This window comes from Taudactylus pleione, unplaced genomic scaffold (genome assembly GCF_031769625.1).
Source record: "Taudactylus pleione unplaced genomic scaffold, aTauple2 ptg000842l, whole genome shotgun sequence".
Taxonomy (NCBI): Eukaryota; Metazoa; Chordata; class Amphibia; order Anura; family Myobatrachidae; genus Taudactylus; species Taudactylus pleione.
Window position 1 is genome coordinate 3,307,675 of NW_028285244.1, and position 19,808 is coordinate 3,327,482.

The following is a 19,808-nucleotide window of genomic DNA, read 5'->3' on the forward strand; positions in this document are numbered from 1 at the left end:
GCTTTTAGCTCCCAGGATGCACTTGGGTCCACTCTCCCTATAACCCCAGCCAGAGGCACCTCAGTTTGTAAGTAGCCATATCTTGTTTTCTACTTCAGAGTCCATAGGGGGTCCACAGGGTTGACCTTGGGGATGTCCCAAAGCAGTTCAACCTGTGCTGAGAGGAGAATCCGTCGCCAAAAAGGAAGCATCCTGAGAGGCAAAGGAAACCAATGCCTAGAACCTTAAAAAAGGTGTGGACAGAAGACCACGTGGCCACCTAGTAAGGCAACACAGCTAAGGCGCCACAGCGAGCCGCCCACGAGGGTTACATGGCCCGAGAAAAAACAAGCATCAACAACAGAAAAGCCTACCCAAGGGAGGCCCCTGAAGAAGACATACGAGGCCATCCAGCCAACATCTGGCTATAGGCCGGCCATCCTTTCCTGTTAAAACCAGAAATCCCAGACCACCAATAAGGAGTCCGATTTCCGTAAGGAACCTGAACGGATCACATAAATCCACAGAGGCCGGACCACAGTCAATGAGGCCACACCAGCCGGGAGGACTGGGGACTGAATGGCCGTACCATAAGTTCCAGAATAATATGGAACCCAAAAATCACTAAGAAGAAACACAGGGTGAGAGCAACTCACACCCTGACATGATGCCCTCCAGAAGAGGGAGCCACATGAGAACACTCCCAATTCCGACACTCACCTGGGTGATATAAGCACCCTGAGAGAAAGAGAGAGCCTAAGCAATAGACCATGTAATGGCTATCACAACCAGCGGTTCCATAGACCGTCCCCGGAGGGAACGAAGAACCACTACTAACTCCCAAGGAGTCCCTAGGGAGGACAAATGGAGGAATAATCCAGAAAACACTACAACGGATGAACTGGAGACCAGAGCGGAGCAATTCCATATCTTAATCATACTGACAGTGTAGAGATCCGCACTGACAGGATATCAAGAAATCCTGGACACCGGAGGATTGTATCGACAGGTACAATACCATAAAAATTATGGCTGCCACAGTTTGTGGTAGGTCCCAGCAAAAGCTGATCCATGTGCTCTAATCATTCCAATGATTACAAAGCCAGGGAAGCCGTAAGACCACTGTAGGGGACGCAGTCAAAGACAAGCGACCCAGGTCCAAGGCAAAACCAAGGACCCTGAGATAACAGGTCCGGGCAGTGAAGCAGCAGGAATGGAGTATCGATGGAGAGACTCCGAAAATCCAAGTACCCCTGACATCTGGGGCAATCAGGAGCCACCAGCAGGAAAGCATCTCCGTCTCGATTGAAACACTTCCCACGAGGAAGAAGGGAGACCAGAGAACACAGGTACTCAAATTGGAAGGACCACTTCACCGACAAAGAGTCACTGAAGGTTGCTTCAGAATCCCCAGAGTTGGACTGTAACACCATAGTGTGATAAAGTCAGAAGGCCAGGAGGGTCACCTCAGGGGGGGCCCCCCTGCTCACCAGGAGATGAAACCTCTCTTGGGGAAGAGACTAGTCCCCGGGATGCACTTCGTGACGGCTGAGGACTTGATATGAACGCTGCCGAGATTGTCGGGAGGAGACCCTCGGACTATGTCTGAATGTGTGACATACCTGTCATTGCCACCCAACGAACAGTGTTGCTAAAAAGGAAGCCACTGCCCTGACCCTGTTGGACTGAACTTTTTCAGGTTCACCAGGAAACAAGAGTTACGCCAGAGTGAAGGCCCAAGACAGGTGAAAGTTCCAACAAGTTAATTGATAGGGTGGAATCGACAGACGTCCAACTGCACTGAAATGGATGCGAACCAGACACTGTCCGTAGCCAAGAATACCCTGGACGAGATGACCATAGCCACCCGGAAAGGGACCGACTTGCCTCCGGAGAGAGCATCATCGTTTGAACAGTGATCCGACAGGAAAAACTCGTTCCATCTGGAGATAAGCCAATTATGGAAAGGCCTGGAATGGAACTGAGCCCATTCCACCCTTCCAAAGGCAGACACTGAATAGTGTACCAGGCATCCCAGAGTGTAAAGACATATGTCGACTGCGTAGACATCCATGTATTCCTAATGGAAGAGTGGAGATGCCGTCTTACGCCAGGAGAATTCTCAGATTCTGAGAATCGAGCAGGGCTCCTAGGTGAAGAATACCCAGAGAGGGATGCAGGGAGGACTTTTTCCCCGTTGATTAAACGTCTGCACCCTGAAGAAGCCACGGTCATTCTGACCTGGCTGTAGAGAACCCCGGCGATCCTGCTAAGAGCAGGAGGCCGTCCAGGTACAGGAGCATTGGGATATACTGAACAGGAGAACTGTCAGAAAATCCAAAACGCTGGTAAACCCCTGTGGGGCTGAGGACAGTCCCAACAGGCAGAGCCCGAAAAATTGTAAGTGCTGTGATACAGCAAACCTCAGTCCATGCTGAGGCAAGGTCTCTGTAAGTACCCGTAGGCACACGTCCTGTATATCTAGTGATACCATAAAGTCCCCAGGTTCCAAACATAGTATGATGGAGCCTAGGGATTGCCTCCTGAGCCCAGGTAGCTTTAGGAACTGGTTCAGGGAAGTGAGACAGAGAATAGGCCAAAGAGGACCATTCACCCACCGCACCAGAAAGAAAGCAGAACAACCAGTCCCTTGCTGAGAAGTGGGGATGGCCTAATGAGCTCCGCTTACCGCAACAACTGTATAGCTTTCTGGAATTGTAAGGCCCTGTTTGGGTCTGAATAAGGGCCTGCGTACCATCACCTGGAAAGAGTCCGCCTGAGCAAAGAGAGGGCGTACCCTCCTACCCACGTAGCCGCGGCAACTTGACACTAGTACCGGGCGAACTGAGAAAATCGCCATCTCCCAGTGGTAGGCCTGTCTCATCAGGCTGAAGAGATATCCGTAGGTTCAGAAGCAGGATCGGCTGGCAGTCCAGGCCTGCTCGGTACTGGATATGTCGGCCCTCGTAGAGGCCGACAGTCTATGAAGAAACAGACCTTTAGGCTGACCCAGAGGACAAAAAGACTTAACAGACTTAGTCTGAGGCCTTGTAGTGGGCATAGCTGAAGGCGGTAAACTTGTCGTTAGTAATACTGCCAATGTTACTACAATCCTGTCAAGGTCAGGACCAAACAAGATGTACCCTATAGATGGTATCTGCACCTCTGCATTCCCAGAGCGCAGCCATAGAGTATTACGGAGGAAACAGTCGCAGCTGGAACTCTGAAAGTTAGGAGACTGATATCCAATATAGGCATTTCCACCTATGACAACTGCATATATTACGTGAGCGACCAAATACATTTGAACCCCAGACATGTTGGAGGGAAAAAAACATTACAAATGCATCAGCTCAGTATGCAATAGTATTAACCAACCATGCTATAACCATGGTAGGATGGGTAACAAGCCCTGAAAGCGAGTATACTGACTTCAGGCAGAGTTACCCCCTACGGATCCGAAGAATCCGATCACACAGGAATGGGAGGCATCAACGTCTGAAATCAGACGAGTAACACGCCCATCCACCCCAGGAGGGACTCGTGATGACCCTCAGGGAGTTTGGGACAGGAGGCCAAACACTGTTGCAATACCTCGTATCTGGCAACAGCCAGAGTCCCGCCATGCGATCCACCCGCTAGTCAGCAACAGAGAACCCGAAGGCACGTAAGACTGAGGGTGTATGATACAAGTGCAGGTCAACATTCACTCTAACCAGAATGGACCTGCTACCAGCCCCAAAGCAGGGATAATAATACCTGAAATAGGCTTCCCCCCGTGTAAGAGGGAAAGAGCCCAAAACAGTATCCAGTTCACGGCAGAGCCAACTGGGAAGTAACCACAGGGCGTCAACCACGCCACTTTGCGTTTCGTAGAAAACGACATCCACCCAGGGTGGCTGTGGTAATCTCTGCAAGGGGAATGACAGACTGTTGTGGCACCAGGGGGAATTCATATTCTGCGAACAACCCCTGCAGGGAGCGGTAGTCTGTGTCACAGGGGAAGAGTGCAAGAAACTGCGAGATACCCTGAGATGAAAAGGGCAGTATGGTGAAGTAACCCCAAGTGAGGTACAACAATGGGGCCCGCCCGGCGATCCGCAACTGAGAGGATCCCGAGAAAACAAACCGCCCAAGGGGGTCGTGAAAGGGGCCGGCACCAGATGACGCCACACACACAACCCTTTATGAAACAAATCCCCCGCACTAACACCTGCAGCACATGACTTGCAGGATAGTAAAAATGGGTGCAGTATAACGCTCTATCTCCTTATCAAGCAGCGCTATACTGGTCCTGACTGATGCCAAAATTAGCCGCAGGGACCCATTTTCAGCGTATGCAACACACAGTTCCAACTAAAATGTAGCAACGAGCAGCACGCAACAGTATGTGAAAAACCTCACAAATATTAACGAGTATATAAATGTGAGGTCTCAGAACCACCCTAAGTACAGCTGTATTAGGGCAGATAAAGAAAAGGGATAGATATACACTGACAGGTGAGAGAATTAAGTACAGACAGTCAGCACTAGCATAAGTCACATACCATGCAGATATATACATATATACATAAACATGTCATAATATACTGCACTATTACACTGCATTCAACTTACCCAGATTCAGTGTCTGGGAAGGCTACAGCGCTGTGTACACTGACCTGATGGTGAGGTACGCAGGGGGACTGGACTCACTGCCATCTCCAGAGATTTCTGCTGCACCACAAGAAAATGGCCGCTGGAGACCTCAGAAGAAGCGTGGCCCGCGGAGGAAGCAGCTCAGCGACGCCAGACTATACATACTGAAAGGCGCGCTGAGCTGAGGGGAGGAGCCGCTGTAACAGGGAAGGCTGCCTCCCCTGGCCGGCTATTAACCCCCGGGACGCCGGCTCCCTGCACCGATCAGTAAGTCCCTGGTGGTCTAGTGGACACACGGGGTATGGGAGGGCCCACCGGCGCCTCCGGTCTGTCCCCAGAGACCGGAGGCACAGAACTGCATATTAAATGCGCGGATCACCGCAAGCGGTGACCCGCGCCTTACCTGCTCCCCGTGGATCCGGCAGCAGTCCTGGGCGCCCGCAGAGTCCGGCTAGTACAGACTCTGGGGTCCCGCTGAGATCCCCAGACCTGTACTGGCGTCTCAGCGCCGGTGGGGTGACAGAGCGGCAGCTTAGACGTCCTATGGACAGTCCGACGCTGCCACTCTAAAAGTCGAAAGTAAAAAATAAAAAACTGTTCTTTGAAAAAATATATAGCTTAGGGGCTGTTAATCAGCTCCCCACTGCACTAAACGGTGACCCGACTCCGGCCGGGCACCAACTTAAACTGAGGTGCCTCTGGCTGGGGGTGGGGTTATAGGGAGAGTGTACCCAAGTGCATCCTGGGAGCTAAAAGCTTTAACTGCGTGGTGCCCGGATTTGGTTCCCAACCTATACCCCAAGGTCAACCCTGTGGACCCCCTATGGACCCTTAAGTAGAAACTCCGAATTGCGGCTAAAACGGTGAATGGATATGGAGAGCTGAAGGAGGGATTCTCAGGATTTTTTTATTTCTATTGTCGGACACCACTCGTAATGGACAAGAATAAGAAGTTGAAGGTACTTTGATTAGAGGACAGGGACATATGAAAAAATAGTATTTTTTTTGTTTTGTTTTCTTTTTTTTCTTTCGTTTTCTTTGAAACTGCAGGAAGAAATATGATGTGTTCCTGAAAATACATTATAAACTACACTATTAGAATTTTTACGTTAGGAAAAACATTTAGTGGGGTGTTTTTTTTCCCTTTTATTCCCCATCCTATTGTACTATTGAATTGTATCGTATTGAAATTAATTGGTAGGGTATGCAGAAATATCTTGAACATAGACCGGTAAAGCTGCATACACACACAACGATTTTGTAACCAACGATTTTATGAACGATTTTCTGTCAGATTATCTGTCAGATTTTTAATAGTGTAATGAACGATTTTTTTGAACTACAAACGATTTTTGCATATTCCCTTAATGAAAATCGTTCAGTTGGTCAGTCTGACTGAACTACAAACGTGAAAGCGCATGAACGATAATCGTTCATCGTTTTAACTCAGAAAGTGAACGATTTTTTGAACGATAAACGATATCGTTATCGATAATCGTTCAAAAAATCATTGTGTGTGTATGCACCTTAAGAAATATGGGGAAAAGTAAGCCAGTAGGGTCAATAAATCCACAAAGTAAACCTAATTCCTCTTCAAATTCACGTAGTAGTTTGGGTTCTATACCAGCCTCCCCTCTGCAGCATGGAGCACCTTCAATAGGGACAATATCTCAAGCCTCTCTAAACGCTCCCTCGGCAGTAGAAGCAGCTCAAGAAATGCTGATAAGTAAACCTTTAATGGAGCAACAATTCCAGGAATTTAGAGATACCTTAACTGCTGTGGTATCACTCTCTGCTCTAGAACCCCAATTCTGGTACTCAGAGAATTGGGGTTCTAGAGCAGAGAGTGAGCGATCTGGAAGACTCCATAATGGTAACCCAATCTCAAACAGAAACAGGAGAAATTGATAAAAAATGTAATAGAAAAGATTGATGAGTTAGAAAATAGAAGTCGCAGGGGTAATTTGAGATTTATAGGGAGGCCCAGATTTAATTATCTTCAGATAGATTTAAATCAAGAATTGGGGATCCCAATAAAAGAATCTCCTATAATAATAGAAAGAGCACATAGATTGGGCCCAGAAAGAGTTGCCGCGGATAGTCGTCCTAGACCCGTTATAGCTAAATATCTAAACTCACGTGATAAAGAAACAGTTCCAAGAACATACTGAAAAAGAGATATGATGTTAGTAAGGGACCAAAAGATCTTGATATTCCAGGACTTTTCAATATCAGTGGCACAGAGGCGTAGGGAATTTTCCCCAGTGTGTAAAATCCTATTTGAGAGCCATTATAAGTTCATGGTATTGTTCCCGGCTAAACTTAAAATTATAGTAGAGGGAACAGTTCATCTTTTTGAAAACCCAAAACAAGCAGAAAAATTTATAGCATCTTTGATGTCAAATAGGATCTCTCCATCCAGAAACAATAGGTGAATACATAGGTTGGAAAAATAAGGATAAAGAAACTTAGAATATTAGGGGAAGATGTATCTTATTATTATTGTATTTGTTATTAGGGGGTGTGGTCCTCTTTCTCATTAGTGGATGTTTACAAATAGAGAAAACAAGAAAGACAATAGGAAAGAGAAAAGGGGCTGAAATAATCAAAAAATATTATATTGGTGTGTATATTGGAGGGATCCACACTGATGTTGGTATAGATTTCAGTGAACTTCAGTAGAGTGAAAATGTGAAAAAAGGAGGGACTTGGATAATGTTAATGAAATTGAATTCAGTGTTTAAAGAATGTATCAAATGCTGTACTTGTGTATGTAAAGGACCATGGTCGCCGGAAAGGTGTAGGGGTATAAAAGAATGTCGGGTTCGGGAAATAGGATGAAAGGTATCCAGAATAGGGTACATGTAATTACATGGAATGTCCAGGGTTTAAACTCCCCATTAAAACGTAAACGAGTAGCCACACATTTGAAGTCTCTCTCGCCAGATATTGTATTTGTTCAAGAGACCCATTGGGCTAAAACTCAAAATATGACAATAAGGGACTCTTGGATACAAGAATGTATTTCTGCATCATACATAACAAAGAAAAGAGGAGTGGCTATTATTTTTAATAAAAGATTACAATACTCTATTACAAATTCTAAAATAGATATAAATGGGAGGTATGTACTGTTGGATGTGCTTATCAGAGGGGAACCTTATACTTTGTTAAATATATATGCACCTAATAGTAATAAGATGGGATTTTTTAAACATATTTAAAATTTGTTGATGCAGAGAACAAATAATGAGTTAATAGTGGGAGGAGACTTCAACGGGGTGGCTGATTATAAGATAGATCGTTCCAATGTTAACAACATGTCGGGTAATATAGGAGATAGAGGATTGCATTTATTGGCAAATATGTATGGCGTATATTTAACCCAGGAAGTAAAGTATATACATTCCATTCACATGTTCATAGATCTTTTTCAAGGATCGATTATTTTTTGATTTCCAGTCAAGTATTAGCAAAGACAATGGCCCTCATTCAGAGCCACTCGCTAGCGGCAGTACGCTCGTTCCGAGCGATGTTCGCACATCTGCGCATGCGTACGGTTTTTAGTACGCATGCGCGAACCAGTCAGTGCGGCCGAAAATCGTTGGTACGCAATATAGCGAGGGCCTGCTATTTTGAGTGACAGAATGAGGCGTATGTGGGTGGTAACAGGGGAAGGTGCTTGAAAACGGGGAGTGGAGATCCGAACGCAGGCGTGCTTAAAGGTCAAAACGGGCATTTTAAGGGAGTGCATATTTAATACAGCAGCGTCATTGACCACGTCACTTGTTTTTTTTTAACTCAGAACTGCTCGCAAAATAGCGGTTGAAAACACCAACCACAAGAATAGCGAGCAGTTCATACGCTGTACGATGTACTCGATTAATCTAATAAATAGCGGACATGACGTATGGTGCGTGCGGCCAGGGGGCGTTTTTATCAAAAAAACGAGCGTATGTTTTGCTCGCTCGTTCAGACTTAGAGGTGGGAACAGACTGCAATTTGCGAACGGATCATTTGAATAGCCACCCCTTGTTTTTGAATGAACGACCACAAATAGCGAACGGCTCTGAATCAGGCCCAATGACAGCAGAAATACATGATATTCTGATATCAGTCCACGCTCCCATCTCCATACAATTTAATACTAAATCCCCTAGAAATGCTATAAGATTCTGGCGCTTTCCATCGACATTGATTCAATCTGAACATTTCTGTCAATATTTAAATACTAAGTGGCAGGAGTACATGAGTAATAATTTAGAACATGTAAAAGAGCCAACGCTGTTTTGGGCAACATCAAAAGCAGTGATTAGAGGGTGTATTATAGGATATCAAGCCCAAAAGAAACGAGTGAAATATGAGTCTTTCTATAAAAATATGAAAGAAGCATATTATAAATATTTAATAGAGCCAACCGAGGATAAATTGATAGGTTATAGACAACAACGCCAGCTGATGGAAAGTTTCTTATTGACAAATGTGCAATTAAAGGCAGACTATATGGCAAATAGGTATTATAGATGGGGGAATAAAGCAGGGAAGTTATTAGCTAACATGACAAAAATACAAAAAAAGAAACAAGATATTATAGGAATAAAAGATCCGAAAGGAAATCATAAAGTATATGGTACAAGAGATATCTTGATACAATTTAACTCGTACTACAAAAAATTATATACAGCTAAAAATGTGGATTATCAATTACAAAGTAGACTGTTAAGGGAGGCAAATTTACCAAAGTTATCTTCAGATCAGAGAGATTTTCTAAATAGAGATATCGAAGAAAAAGAGGTAGCTTTGGTTATATCTCAGTTACAAAATAATACATCACCTGGACCTGATGGATTTGCAGGGGAGTACTATAAAATTCAAAAAATTCATATGGTGCCTATATTGACATCTTTGTATAATCAGATATATAAAGAAAGCTTTAATTTCCCCCATTTTAATGAAGCTCATACAATTATGATACCGAAGGCAGGAAAAGATCCAGAACTGGTGGAGTCATATCGAGCTATAACATTACTAAATCAGGATTTTAAAATACTGTCGAAAATAATGGCAAATCGTCTTCAGGTATTAATACCCCATATTATAACATCACATCAGTTGGGATTCACACAGAATCGGTTCTCTGTTAAGGGAGTGCGAATGGCTTTGGCAGCAATTACAAAGGCCTCAATTCAAAAAAGGTGACAGATATGCTCCTCAGCCTGGATGCTGAGAAAGCATTTGACACCGTGTCATGGAGTTATTTGTTACAGGTATTTGAAATTAGAGAATTTGGTTGGGCATTCTCTGGAATTTTTAAATATATGTATTTAAATCCGGTTACATATATAATTATAAATGGAGAACGGGGACCTCCAATGACAATGACGAGGGTTACAAGGCAGGGGTGTCCCTTGTCCCCATTATTGTTTAATATTGCATTGGACCTTTTGCTGAGATTTTTACAATCATGGAAGAAGTTCAAAGGGATACAAATGGGGAAAAAATAAATAAAAATAACAGCATTTGCAGACGATTTGTTATTACATATATCGTCACCTGAATCTACATTAATACCAATTTTATTAAAATTGGAGGAATATGGTAATGTTTCAGGATTTGTGATTAATCAAACTAAGTCGCAGGCTATGGTTTTAGGCCCACAAGTTCCTCCTCGTTGGAGTAATTTGCTGCAGATAACTTGGGTACAAAAATAATTAAAATATCTTGGTATACAGTTACCTAAAAATATTAACGACATATATGAAGTAAATATGCCAATAGTAATACAGGAAGCACTGAGAGAGATGGATAATTGGAAACATTTAATATTATCGTATATGGGAAGATTACATCTAATTAAAATGATGCCATTTCCAAAAATATATCCCCTACCAATGTTACCCATATTGTTAACTGTAAAAGATGAAAAACTAATATATTCCACATTTAGGAAATTTATTTGGCAAGGGAAGAGAGTGAGGATGAGTTTAATCAAATTACAGCAAACCCCAAAAATGGAGGAGTGGACTTTCCAGATTTAAAAAACTATAGTCATGCTGGAATATTAAGATTTATCCGAGACTGGATACATCAAACAGATATGTACACAGACACAGAGATTGATCAACACTTCCTACATGAACAACATTTGATATTATTTTTACATAGTCGTAAGTCAGAAATTTCTAATATTACTCTTCAAAATCCCCTTCTTGCAATGGCATGGAAAACATGGCAATTTATTAGGAAAAAGAGAGGGTTAAAAAGTAATTATTCACTGTTGTTACCACTAGTACAGGACACAAAATTTCAGGAGGGAAAAGCAATTAAATCTTTTAGTAATTGGTGCATAAAGGGTATAAGGAATATTAAAGCACTGGTAGATATATCTAATAGGTCTTTATTAAGTACACAGGGAATATTAGAAAAATGATCTATACCTGGTTCACAGATAACAAGAGATATGGTAAGAACTTACCTTTGTTATCTCTGTTTCTACGAAGTCCATAGGGTCCACAGGGTTGACCTTGGGGTTATAGCTGGAACAGGATCCATGGGCACCACACAGTTAAGCTTTTAGCTCCCAGGATGCACTTGGGTCCTCCTCTATACCCCGCCCCCGAGCCACAGGCACCTCAGTTGGTAAGCAGCCTAGGCCGGAGGAGAATATGGAACAGAGAGAAGGAAGACTGGAACACACAAGAAACCATACTCACAGCAATAGGAGACGGAAAACCGGTGACCAGCCACACAGACCATTTGAAGCCAGGTGCGTCAGGGCGGGCGCCCTGTGGACCCTATGGACTTCGTAGAAACAGAGATAACAAAGGTAAGTTCTTACAATATCTCTTGTTTTCTACTTCAGGGTCCATAGGGGGTCCACAGGGTTGACCTTGGGGATGTCCCAAAGCAGTTCAACTAAGGGCGGGGACGCTCCTGTGCTGAAAGGAGCACCCGGCGCCCAAAGGAAGCATCCTGAGAGGCGAAGGTGTCAAACGCATAGAACCTCAAAAACGTTTGAATAGAAGACCAAGTGGCCGCCTTACACAGCTGAACAGCAGAAGCGCCACGTCTAGCAGCCCAAGAGGGACCCACAGAACGAGTGGAATGAGCCTTAACAGAGGCTGGCACAGGTAAACCCTCTTGTGCATAAGCCTCACAAATAACGGAACGAAGCCAACGGGCTAACGTTTGTTTGTTGGCAGGCCAACCCCTCTTGTGAAAACCAAAGAGGATAAACAAGGAATCAGACTTCCTAACCGAAGCCGTCCGGTCTACATAAATTCTAAGCGCCCGGACCACATCTAAGGAAGTCTCACCAGCTGAAAAATCAGGGGACTGAAAAGCTGGCACAACAAGTTCCTGATTAATGTGGAACTTCGAGACCACTTTAGGCAAAAACTCAGGACGAGTGCGGAGCACCGCTCTGTCCTGGTGAAAAATCAGGAAAGGAGGGCGACAGGAAAGCGCCCCCAATTCAGACACCCTCCTGGCCGAAGCAATTGCCAGGAGAAAAACCGTCTTAAATGTCAGCCACTTGAGCTCCACCGCCTCAAGAGGCTCAAACGGAGGACCCTGCAGGACCCGTAGCACCACCGCCAAGTCCCAAGGAGCCACAGGAGGCACAAAGGGAGGCTGGATCCTGAGAACACCCTGGAAAAAGGTGTGAACGTCTGGTAGTATTGCAATCCGCCGTTGAAACCACACGGACAAGGCGGACACATGAACCTTCAGAGATGCAAGGCGTAAGCCGAGATCCAATCCTGACTGAAGAAATTCCAAGATCCTAGAAACTCGGAACACCTGAGGATCATAATGTCTGGACTCACACCACTGAAAGTAAGTGTGCCACACTCTGTGATAAATCCGTGCTGAAGCAGGCTTGCGTGCCCTGAGCATGGTACCAATAACCAAACTGGAGAAGCCCCGAGACCTCAAGACGGCTGTCTCAAGAGCCACGCCGTCAAAGACAGCCGACCCAGATCCGGGTAAAGGCAGGGCCCCTGAGACAACAGGTCCCGACGTTGAGGAAGAAGGGACGGAGCGTCGATGGAGAGGCTCCTGAGATCGGAGTACCAAGGACGTCTGGGCCACGCCGGAGCTACCAGCACAAGCATGCCGCCGTCCTGCTTGAATTTCCGCAGAACCCGAGGAAGCAGGGATAGCGGAGGAAACAGATACGCCAGGTGAAACGTCCATTTCACCGACAGCGCGTCCACCAGACTTGCGCCTGCGTCTCTTGTCCTTGACCCGTAAACTTGTGATTGTGACGGGAGGCCATCAAGTCCAGCTCCGGCAGTCCCCACCTGTCCACGAGTAGCTGAAACACCTCTGGGTGAAGCGACCATTCCCCGGGATGCACGTCGTGACGGCTGAGGAAGTCCGCCTCCCAATTGAGGACTCCGGGGATGAAGACCGCCGAGATCGCCGGAATGTGACCCTCCGCCCAAGTCAGGATACGAGACACCTCCGACATCGCTGCCTGACTGCGAGTTCCGCCTTGGTGGTTGATATACGCCATCGTGGTGGCGTTGTCGGACTGCACCTGTACCGCCCTTCCGTGAAGAGCGGGGCCGGACGACTGCAGGGCCCTGTATACTGCCCGCAGTTCCAGGATGTTGATGGGGAGAAGTGCTTCTTCCGCTGACCAACGACCCTGAAGCGACAAAGAGCCGGTCACTGCCCCCCAACCCCGGAGACTGGCATCCGTCGTGAGCAGGACCCAGTCCGGGATCCAAAATGGGCGCCCCTCGACCAGATGAGCTGTCTGAAGCCACCAAGCCAAAGATTGCCGAACGTCCGGAGACAACACCAGCACCTGAGAGCGGATCCGGTGAGGTAACCCGTTCCATTCTGATAGAATCAGCCCCTGCAGGGGCCGGGAATGGAACTGGGCAAATTCCACCATGTCGAATGTCGACACCATGGACCCGAGAACTCTCATAGCCGAATGGACCGACAGGCGGCAACGGCTCAGGCAACTGTGTATCCGCAGCTGTAGGGAGGCGACCTTCTCCGGAGTCAGGAAGATCCTTCGCTGACGCGAATCCAGCAGGGCTCCCAAATGAACCATCCACTGTGATGGAATCAGGGAGGACTTTTTCCAATTTATCAACCACCCGTGTGCTTGCAGGCAAGCGAACGTCAGGTGGAGATGTTGAAGCAGTACCTCCGGGGAGCTCGCCAGCAACAGGAGGTCGTCCAGATACGGCAGCAGCCGTACATTCTGGTTCCGAAGATGTGCGGCCATGACCGCCATAATCTTCGTGAACACCCTCGGTGCCGTGGAGAGACCAAAGGGTAGCGCCCGAAACTGATAGTGGTGTTGAAGGATAGCGAACCTCAGATACCGCTGGTGAGAAGATGCTATCGGAACATGGAGGTAGGCGTCCTGGATGTCCAGGGACACCATGTAATCCCCCGGTTCCATCGCCAGAATGATGGAACGTAACGTTTCCATCCTGAACTTGGGAACTCTGAGGAATTTGTTCAGAGACCTCAAGTTGAGGATAGGGCGATGAGAACCATTGGGTTTCTGCACCAGAAACAGAGACGAATAATACCCCGTCCCTCGTTGTGATAGAGGAACGGGAACAATGACCCCTGCTTTCAGCAAGGACTCTATAGCCTCCTGAATCTGTAACGCCTTGGTTTTGTCCTGAGAAGGACTTGTGCAGAAAAACTGGTGGGGTGGTCTGTGCCGAAAAGACAGGGCGTACCCCTGGGAGACCACTTCTCGAACCCAGGCATCCGTGGTGGTATTGTGCCAGCACTGGGCAAATAGAAGAAGTCGGCCTCCCACTCTGAGGTCCCCCAGAGGGAGGCCCGTCCCATCAGGCCGTAGGTTTATCTTCCTGCTTGGAAGAAGGGCGCCGAGCACTCCAGGCTTGCTTCTTGGGTTTAGAGGCAGTCTTACTCGCAGACTGTCTCGGGAAGGACTGACCTTTCGCCTTACCCTGAACCCGAAAGGAACGAAAAGCCGAACTCCGAACCTTAGCAGGCAGTGCCGCCGAAGGGAGGAAGGCCGACTTGGATTTAGCCAGGGTGTCCACTATTTTGTCCAAGTCCGGACCAAATAGTAATTCCCCATTGAAAGGTAAGGCCTCCAGACCCTTCTTTGAATCAGAGTCCGCTCTCCAGGACCGCAACCACAAGGATCGGCGGCCAGACACCGCTGCAGCCGATACCCGCGAGGTCAGCAGATTAGCATCTAAAGAAGCTTCACCAATGTAAGAAGCAGCGTCCCTCATTTGTCCCAACAACGCCCGCTGGACATCCGGAGCGTCGTCTGGGAAGGTATCTTCCAATGCATTGGCCCACCCCTCAATGGCCTTGGCCACCCAAGTGATGGCCATGGACGGTCGGGCCACCACCCCGGAGAGGGAGTAAATAGACTTTAAGCAAGTCTCAACTTTCCTGTCCGTGGGATCCTTCAGCGAGGATATCGACGGTAATGGTAAGGTGGCGCCCCGAGTTAAACGTGTGACATGGGAATCCACCGCCGGTGGAGTTTCCCATTTTTTACAATGTGCCTCAGGGAAGGGGTAATTAGAAGCCAACCGCTTCTGAGGAAGGAATCTCTTACTGGGCGCCTGCCAAGCTACCGCCATATGATCCGTCAACTGATCCGACAGGGGAAACACCGCAGAAGCCACCTTAGTTTTTTTGAAACTAGGAAACTTCGACTTAGGAACCGGTGCCTCATCCTCTATAAGAAGAATAGCTCGCACCGCCCTAACTAGTGCTCGCACATTAATGGACGACTTGGTATCCATTTCCTGGACCGAGGCGTCCGAGTCAGTGTCATCAGGGACCTCCCCATCATCTGAGGAACCCTCTGTCCGATACCTGAGCAGCCCGTGTCATGAGTGGGCGTTTTGAAATCCTAGAAGGCATGTCAGTCTGCAACATTGACTGAAAAGCCGAGGAAGCGGCCGCCAAATTTTGCACGGAGTTGGAGAGCACATCCACCCATGGTGGAGGAGTCGCCATAGGGGCCTGAAAAGGTACCACAGGCTGCTGCGGCACAGGGGAAGCCTGTATATACATAGGCAACCCCGGGAGGACTCCGCAATAACTGCGGGACACCCGGGGAATGGGGGATGGTCGGCTGGGGCACCGCCCTAGTAGGGAGAGCAGTCGGGACTGACAGACGGTCCGCAATAGACACCAGCACTTGAGAAAACATCGCCCACGGTGGTTCCTGCTATCTACTCCTGCAGAACAGCGTCCGCAGGAGGCCAACACCGGAGCCACTGAGCGCTCAACCTCCTCGTCTGACATGACAGAATATATTATATATCTGGCACCAGGGTAGAAGTAAAACGCACTCACCGGTGTGCTGAACAACAGCCCACAATATGGCACTGAGTAGCACACAACTGTATGTGACGGACCTCACAAATACGTGATCTATATAAGTGAGGTCAGTAGAAACGCCCCTCCCCCACACACCTGTAGGGCTTGTAGGAGAAGTAAAGGGATAGGTATAAGCTGACAGTAAGTAGAAAATAAGCACAGACAGGCAGCACTAGCAAAAGTCACATACCATGCAGGAAGATATACTCACTGCACCTTTACACTACAATCAACCTGCCCAGATTCAGTGTCTGGGAGGGCTATAGTGCTGTGTACGCTGTCCTTAATCAGGGGAGAGGTACACAGGGGGACCGGTCCGCGTGCTCCCTGAGATCTGCGCTGCCACTGGGAAAATGGCCGCTGGAGACCTCAGAGGAGGAGTGGACGTGTAACTGCAGCTCAGCGAAGCCAGACTGCGTGCTGAAAGGCGCGCTGAGCTGAGGGGAGGAGCCGCTAGACAGGGAAGGCTTCCTCCCCTGGCTGGCCATAACCCCAGGGATGCTGGCTTCCCGCTTGCCCCTTTATCCCTGGTGGTCTAGTGGTCCCACGGGTTATGGGGGGGGCCCGCCGCCACTGCCAGCAGCCTCCGGTCTGTCCCCAGGACCGGAGGCTAAAGGACTGCATTTAAGGCATTCCGCGCGCCGCCGCTAGCCAGCGACGCGCGGCTTACCAGAATTCCCGGCGACTCCGGCAGCAGTCCTGGGAGGTAGACAGAGTCCGGCTAGTACGGACTCTGCCCTCCCGCCGCGATCCCCAGATCAGTACTGGCGTCGCGGCGCCAGTCGGGGATCAGAGCGGCAGCGTGGGCGTCTGTACAGACAGCCCTTCGCTGCCGTCTGTAGTAAAAAGAGATTAAAATAAATCAAATCTAACTTAAAATAAAAAGCTTCTGGGGGCTGCTCCTGCAGCCCCCCCTGCGCGGTGACCGACTCCGGCCGGGCACCAGCTTACACTGAGGTGCCTGTGGCTCAGGGGCGGGGTATAGAGGAGGACCCAAGTGCATCCTGGGAGCTAAAAGCTTAACTGTGTGGTGCCCATGGATCCTGTTCCAGCTATAACCCCAAGGTCAACCCTGTGGACCCCCTATGGACCCTGAAGTAGAAATTTGCAATATATCAGGTACAACATTATATAAGTTCAGTACTGAGGGAATTGAGGACACAGGATTGGATTAATTCTTTAGATGCACTATTGGGTGAGCCAATGAAGGGTAAAAAAATTATTTCACTGCATTATAAAGCACTATATATACCTTTAGATTTGATGAAATCCTCAAGAGGAATATCCTCATGGACACAAATGTTCTCTCACTTAACAATAGACACAATATTAGAAACACTTAAATTTTCATCACAGGTAATGTATTCATCAATGTATAAAGAAATGTTTCTTAATATTTATCATAAAGGATATATTTATCCAAATAGAAGGGTTTTGATGGGATTAGATGGAATAGGAAAATGTTTAAAGTGTGGGATAGAAAGAGCAACATTTATGCACTGTATGTGGTACTGTCCCTTGATTGCTTATATTTGGGAACAGGATATCAATTCTCTATAACATATCTATTGGAAGACTTATTAATCTCACCAGAATGGGCAGTGTTGGGAATTTATTCAGGAACCATGAAAGTAACAGCTAAGGGTAGAAGATTATTATTAATAATATCAGCAGTGGCTAGAAAAAGTATTTTACAAATGTGGACACAAAAAGAACCACCGAATATGTCTATATTTAAGGCCAAAATGTATTATGTTTTTCGCAATGAATGGTTGGAAACAATGATGAATAAAGAAAAGAAAATAAATTCTTTTTTTTCCATATGGGAAGGTTATATAAATTCCCTAACAATAGATCTAAAAATACAGATTTATAAGTGTTTTCAATCGACTCAGTGGTATGAAACAAGATCATTAATGGGAGATATTCCAGTTAATATAGAAGAGACTTAGTAAGGGGAAAGACGACCATGTTCCTATATAGGTATCCTATATATGTATTATGTAAAGGAAGCCCTGAATGGGTAATGGTATTTGATATGTATAAAGATGTGAGGAATTCAAAAACACTGACATTTTAACTGATATTGGAAGAAATGTTGTTTCTTTCTGTTCTTGGAATTAATAAGTCTTGAATAAAGTTTATAAAAAAAAAGAACAACAGAACATTTTTTAAGCAAGGAGAAGGCTGGGGGAATTAGACATATTGGGGCATGATGGGGCCTGATCAGACAATGGGACATGAGAGAGCACTGGGCAGGCATATTGGGGTATAATGGGGCTCTGGACTTACAAATTGGAGCAAAAGGGATCTCTGGCATATAAAGTGGGATGAGAGGGTTTTGGGCTGGCAAATATGAGCATGAGGGGACTCTGAAGCCTATATAGGGGGATTAGAGTGGTAAAATCATGGCTGTAAACCTACTGCACTAGCCACACTCCCTGGTCATGAAATTGAAAAAGTGGTAACCATAATATATATATATATATATATATATATATATATATATAATGATAACGCAGCAATAAACATTTGTCTGTCACTGGTTTTACATTGTACAGAACCATATTCCCCCTATTGGCAACTGTTTGCACTACAATATTTTGTAGAATCCTGCTGCCCAGATTTGGTGACATGCTGATTGTTTGATTTTTAGATCAAGCTACAGAATGTCTCTGGACAGGGGAATTTTATATATATTATATATAATTATTGTATACATTCAGCAAGGGACACTGGACCTCCTGTTATAGCTCCTTTGATTTATATTTTAAGTTGTGAATTATTGACTTGCCCTCCATTCAAATTATACCTCTGTAAAATGTATATGTGGGAATCTTACCAGCCATCCGGGATGGCGTGGCTATGAAATTACTATAGATCTTAGCTAATAAGTTTGGCTTCCTAGCTCTTAATCTTCAAATGGGCCCTCAAGACCCATTTCTTCCTCAATGCTTTCCAGCGCTCATCCTAACCCACTACTCTATGCTCCTTCCTCACTATCTAGCCCATCTGTGTCATCCCTTTTTGTCTGACCCTCCCCTTAGAATGTAAGCTCTCGCGAGCAGGGCCCGCTTTCCTCACGTGCTTCTTCTTGCGTTACTTTTACTTTAATTTACAATGGCACCTAAAACTGCTTACTGACACCCTGCTGCTTATTTAGGTGTTATGCAGCATTGTTTATAAATCATGTACTTGTCCTGCATTGTCTGTACTGTTAATAACTGTTGTCTTTTGTGCTCATTTGTTTCTGTACTCTGTAAGGCGCTGCGTTCCTTGTGGCGCCATATAAATAAAGGATAATAAGAAGAAAAATGCTCCGGCAGTCAAGGGGGCTGCAATTTATTTTAAAATTGTTGAGTTTATTAAGATCCACAGTGGAGTTCTGCACTTTTAAGTTTATGAATAGCAAACATTTAGCTGGTATAATCAGAAGTTTATTGGCTAGTCATTTATGTGTTATCATCCCTATGATGCAACTTTGCAAAACCATATAATTCACTAAGATCTTTCCAATCACACTTACGCTGTATACCTCTTAATATTTCTTTCTACTGCTGCAACTTGACCCTTTGCAGCTACTGTACAACCTCTTAAACCAAGGGCCAGGGTCCCTATCGTGTGATTGGCCGTGCAGTACAGCCAATCACACAACATCGCTGATGACACACGGGAGCGCACAATAGTGCGTACACACTAGACGATGTGGACGATTTGTTTCAATTTGCCTAATTTTGTCAAATTGTCCACTTTATCATCTAGTGTGTGTGCACCCAGTTATTCCTGGGGTGATTGGGTAGAATTTCAGCAGCAGGTATATAATAATTGTATTGTAG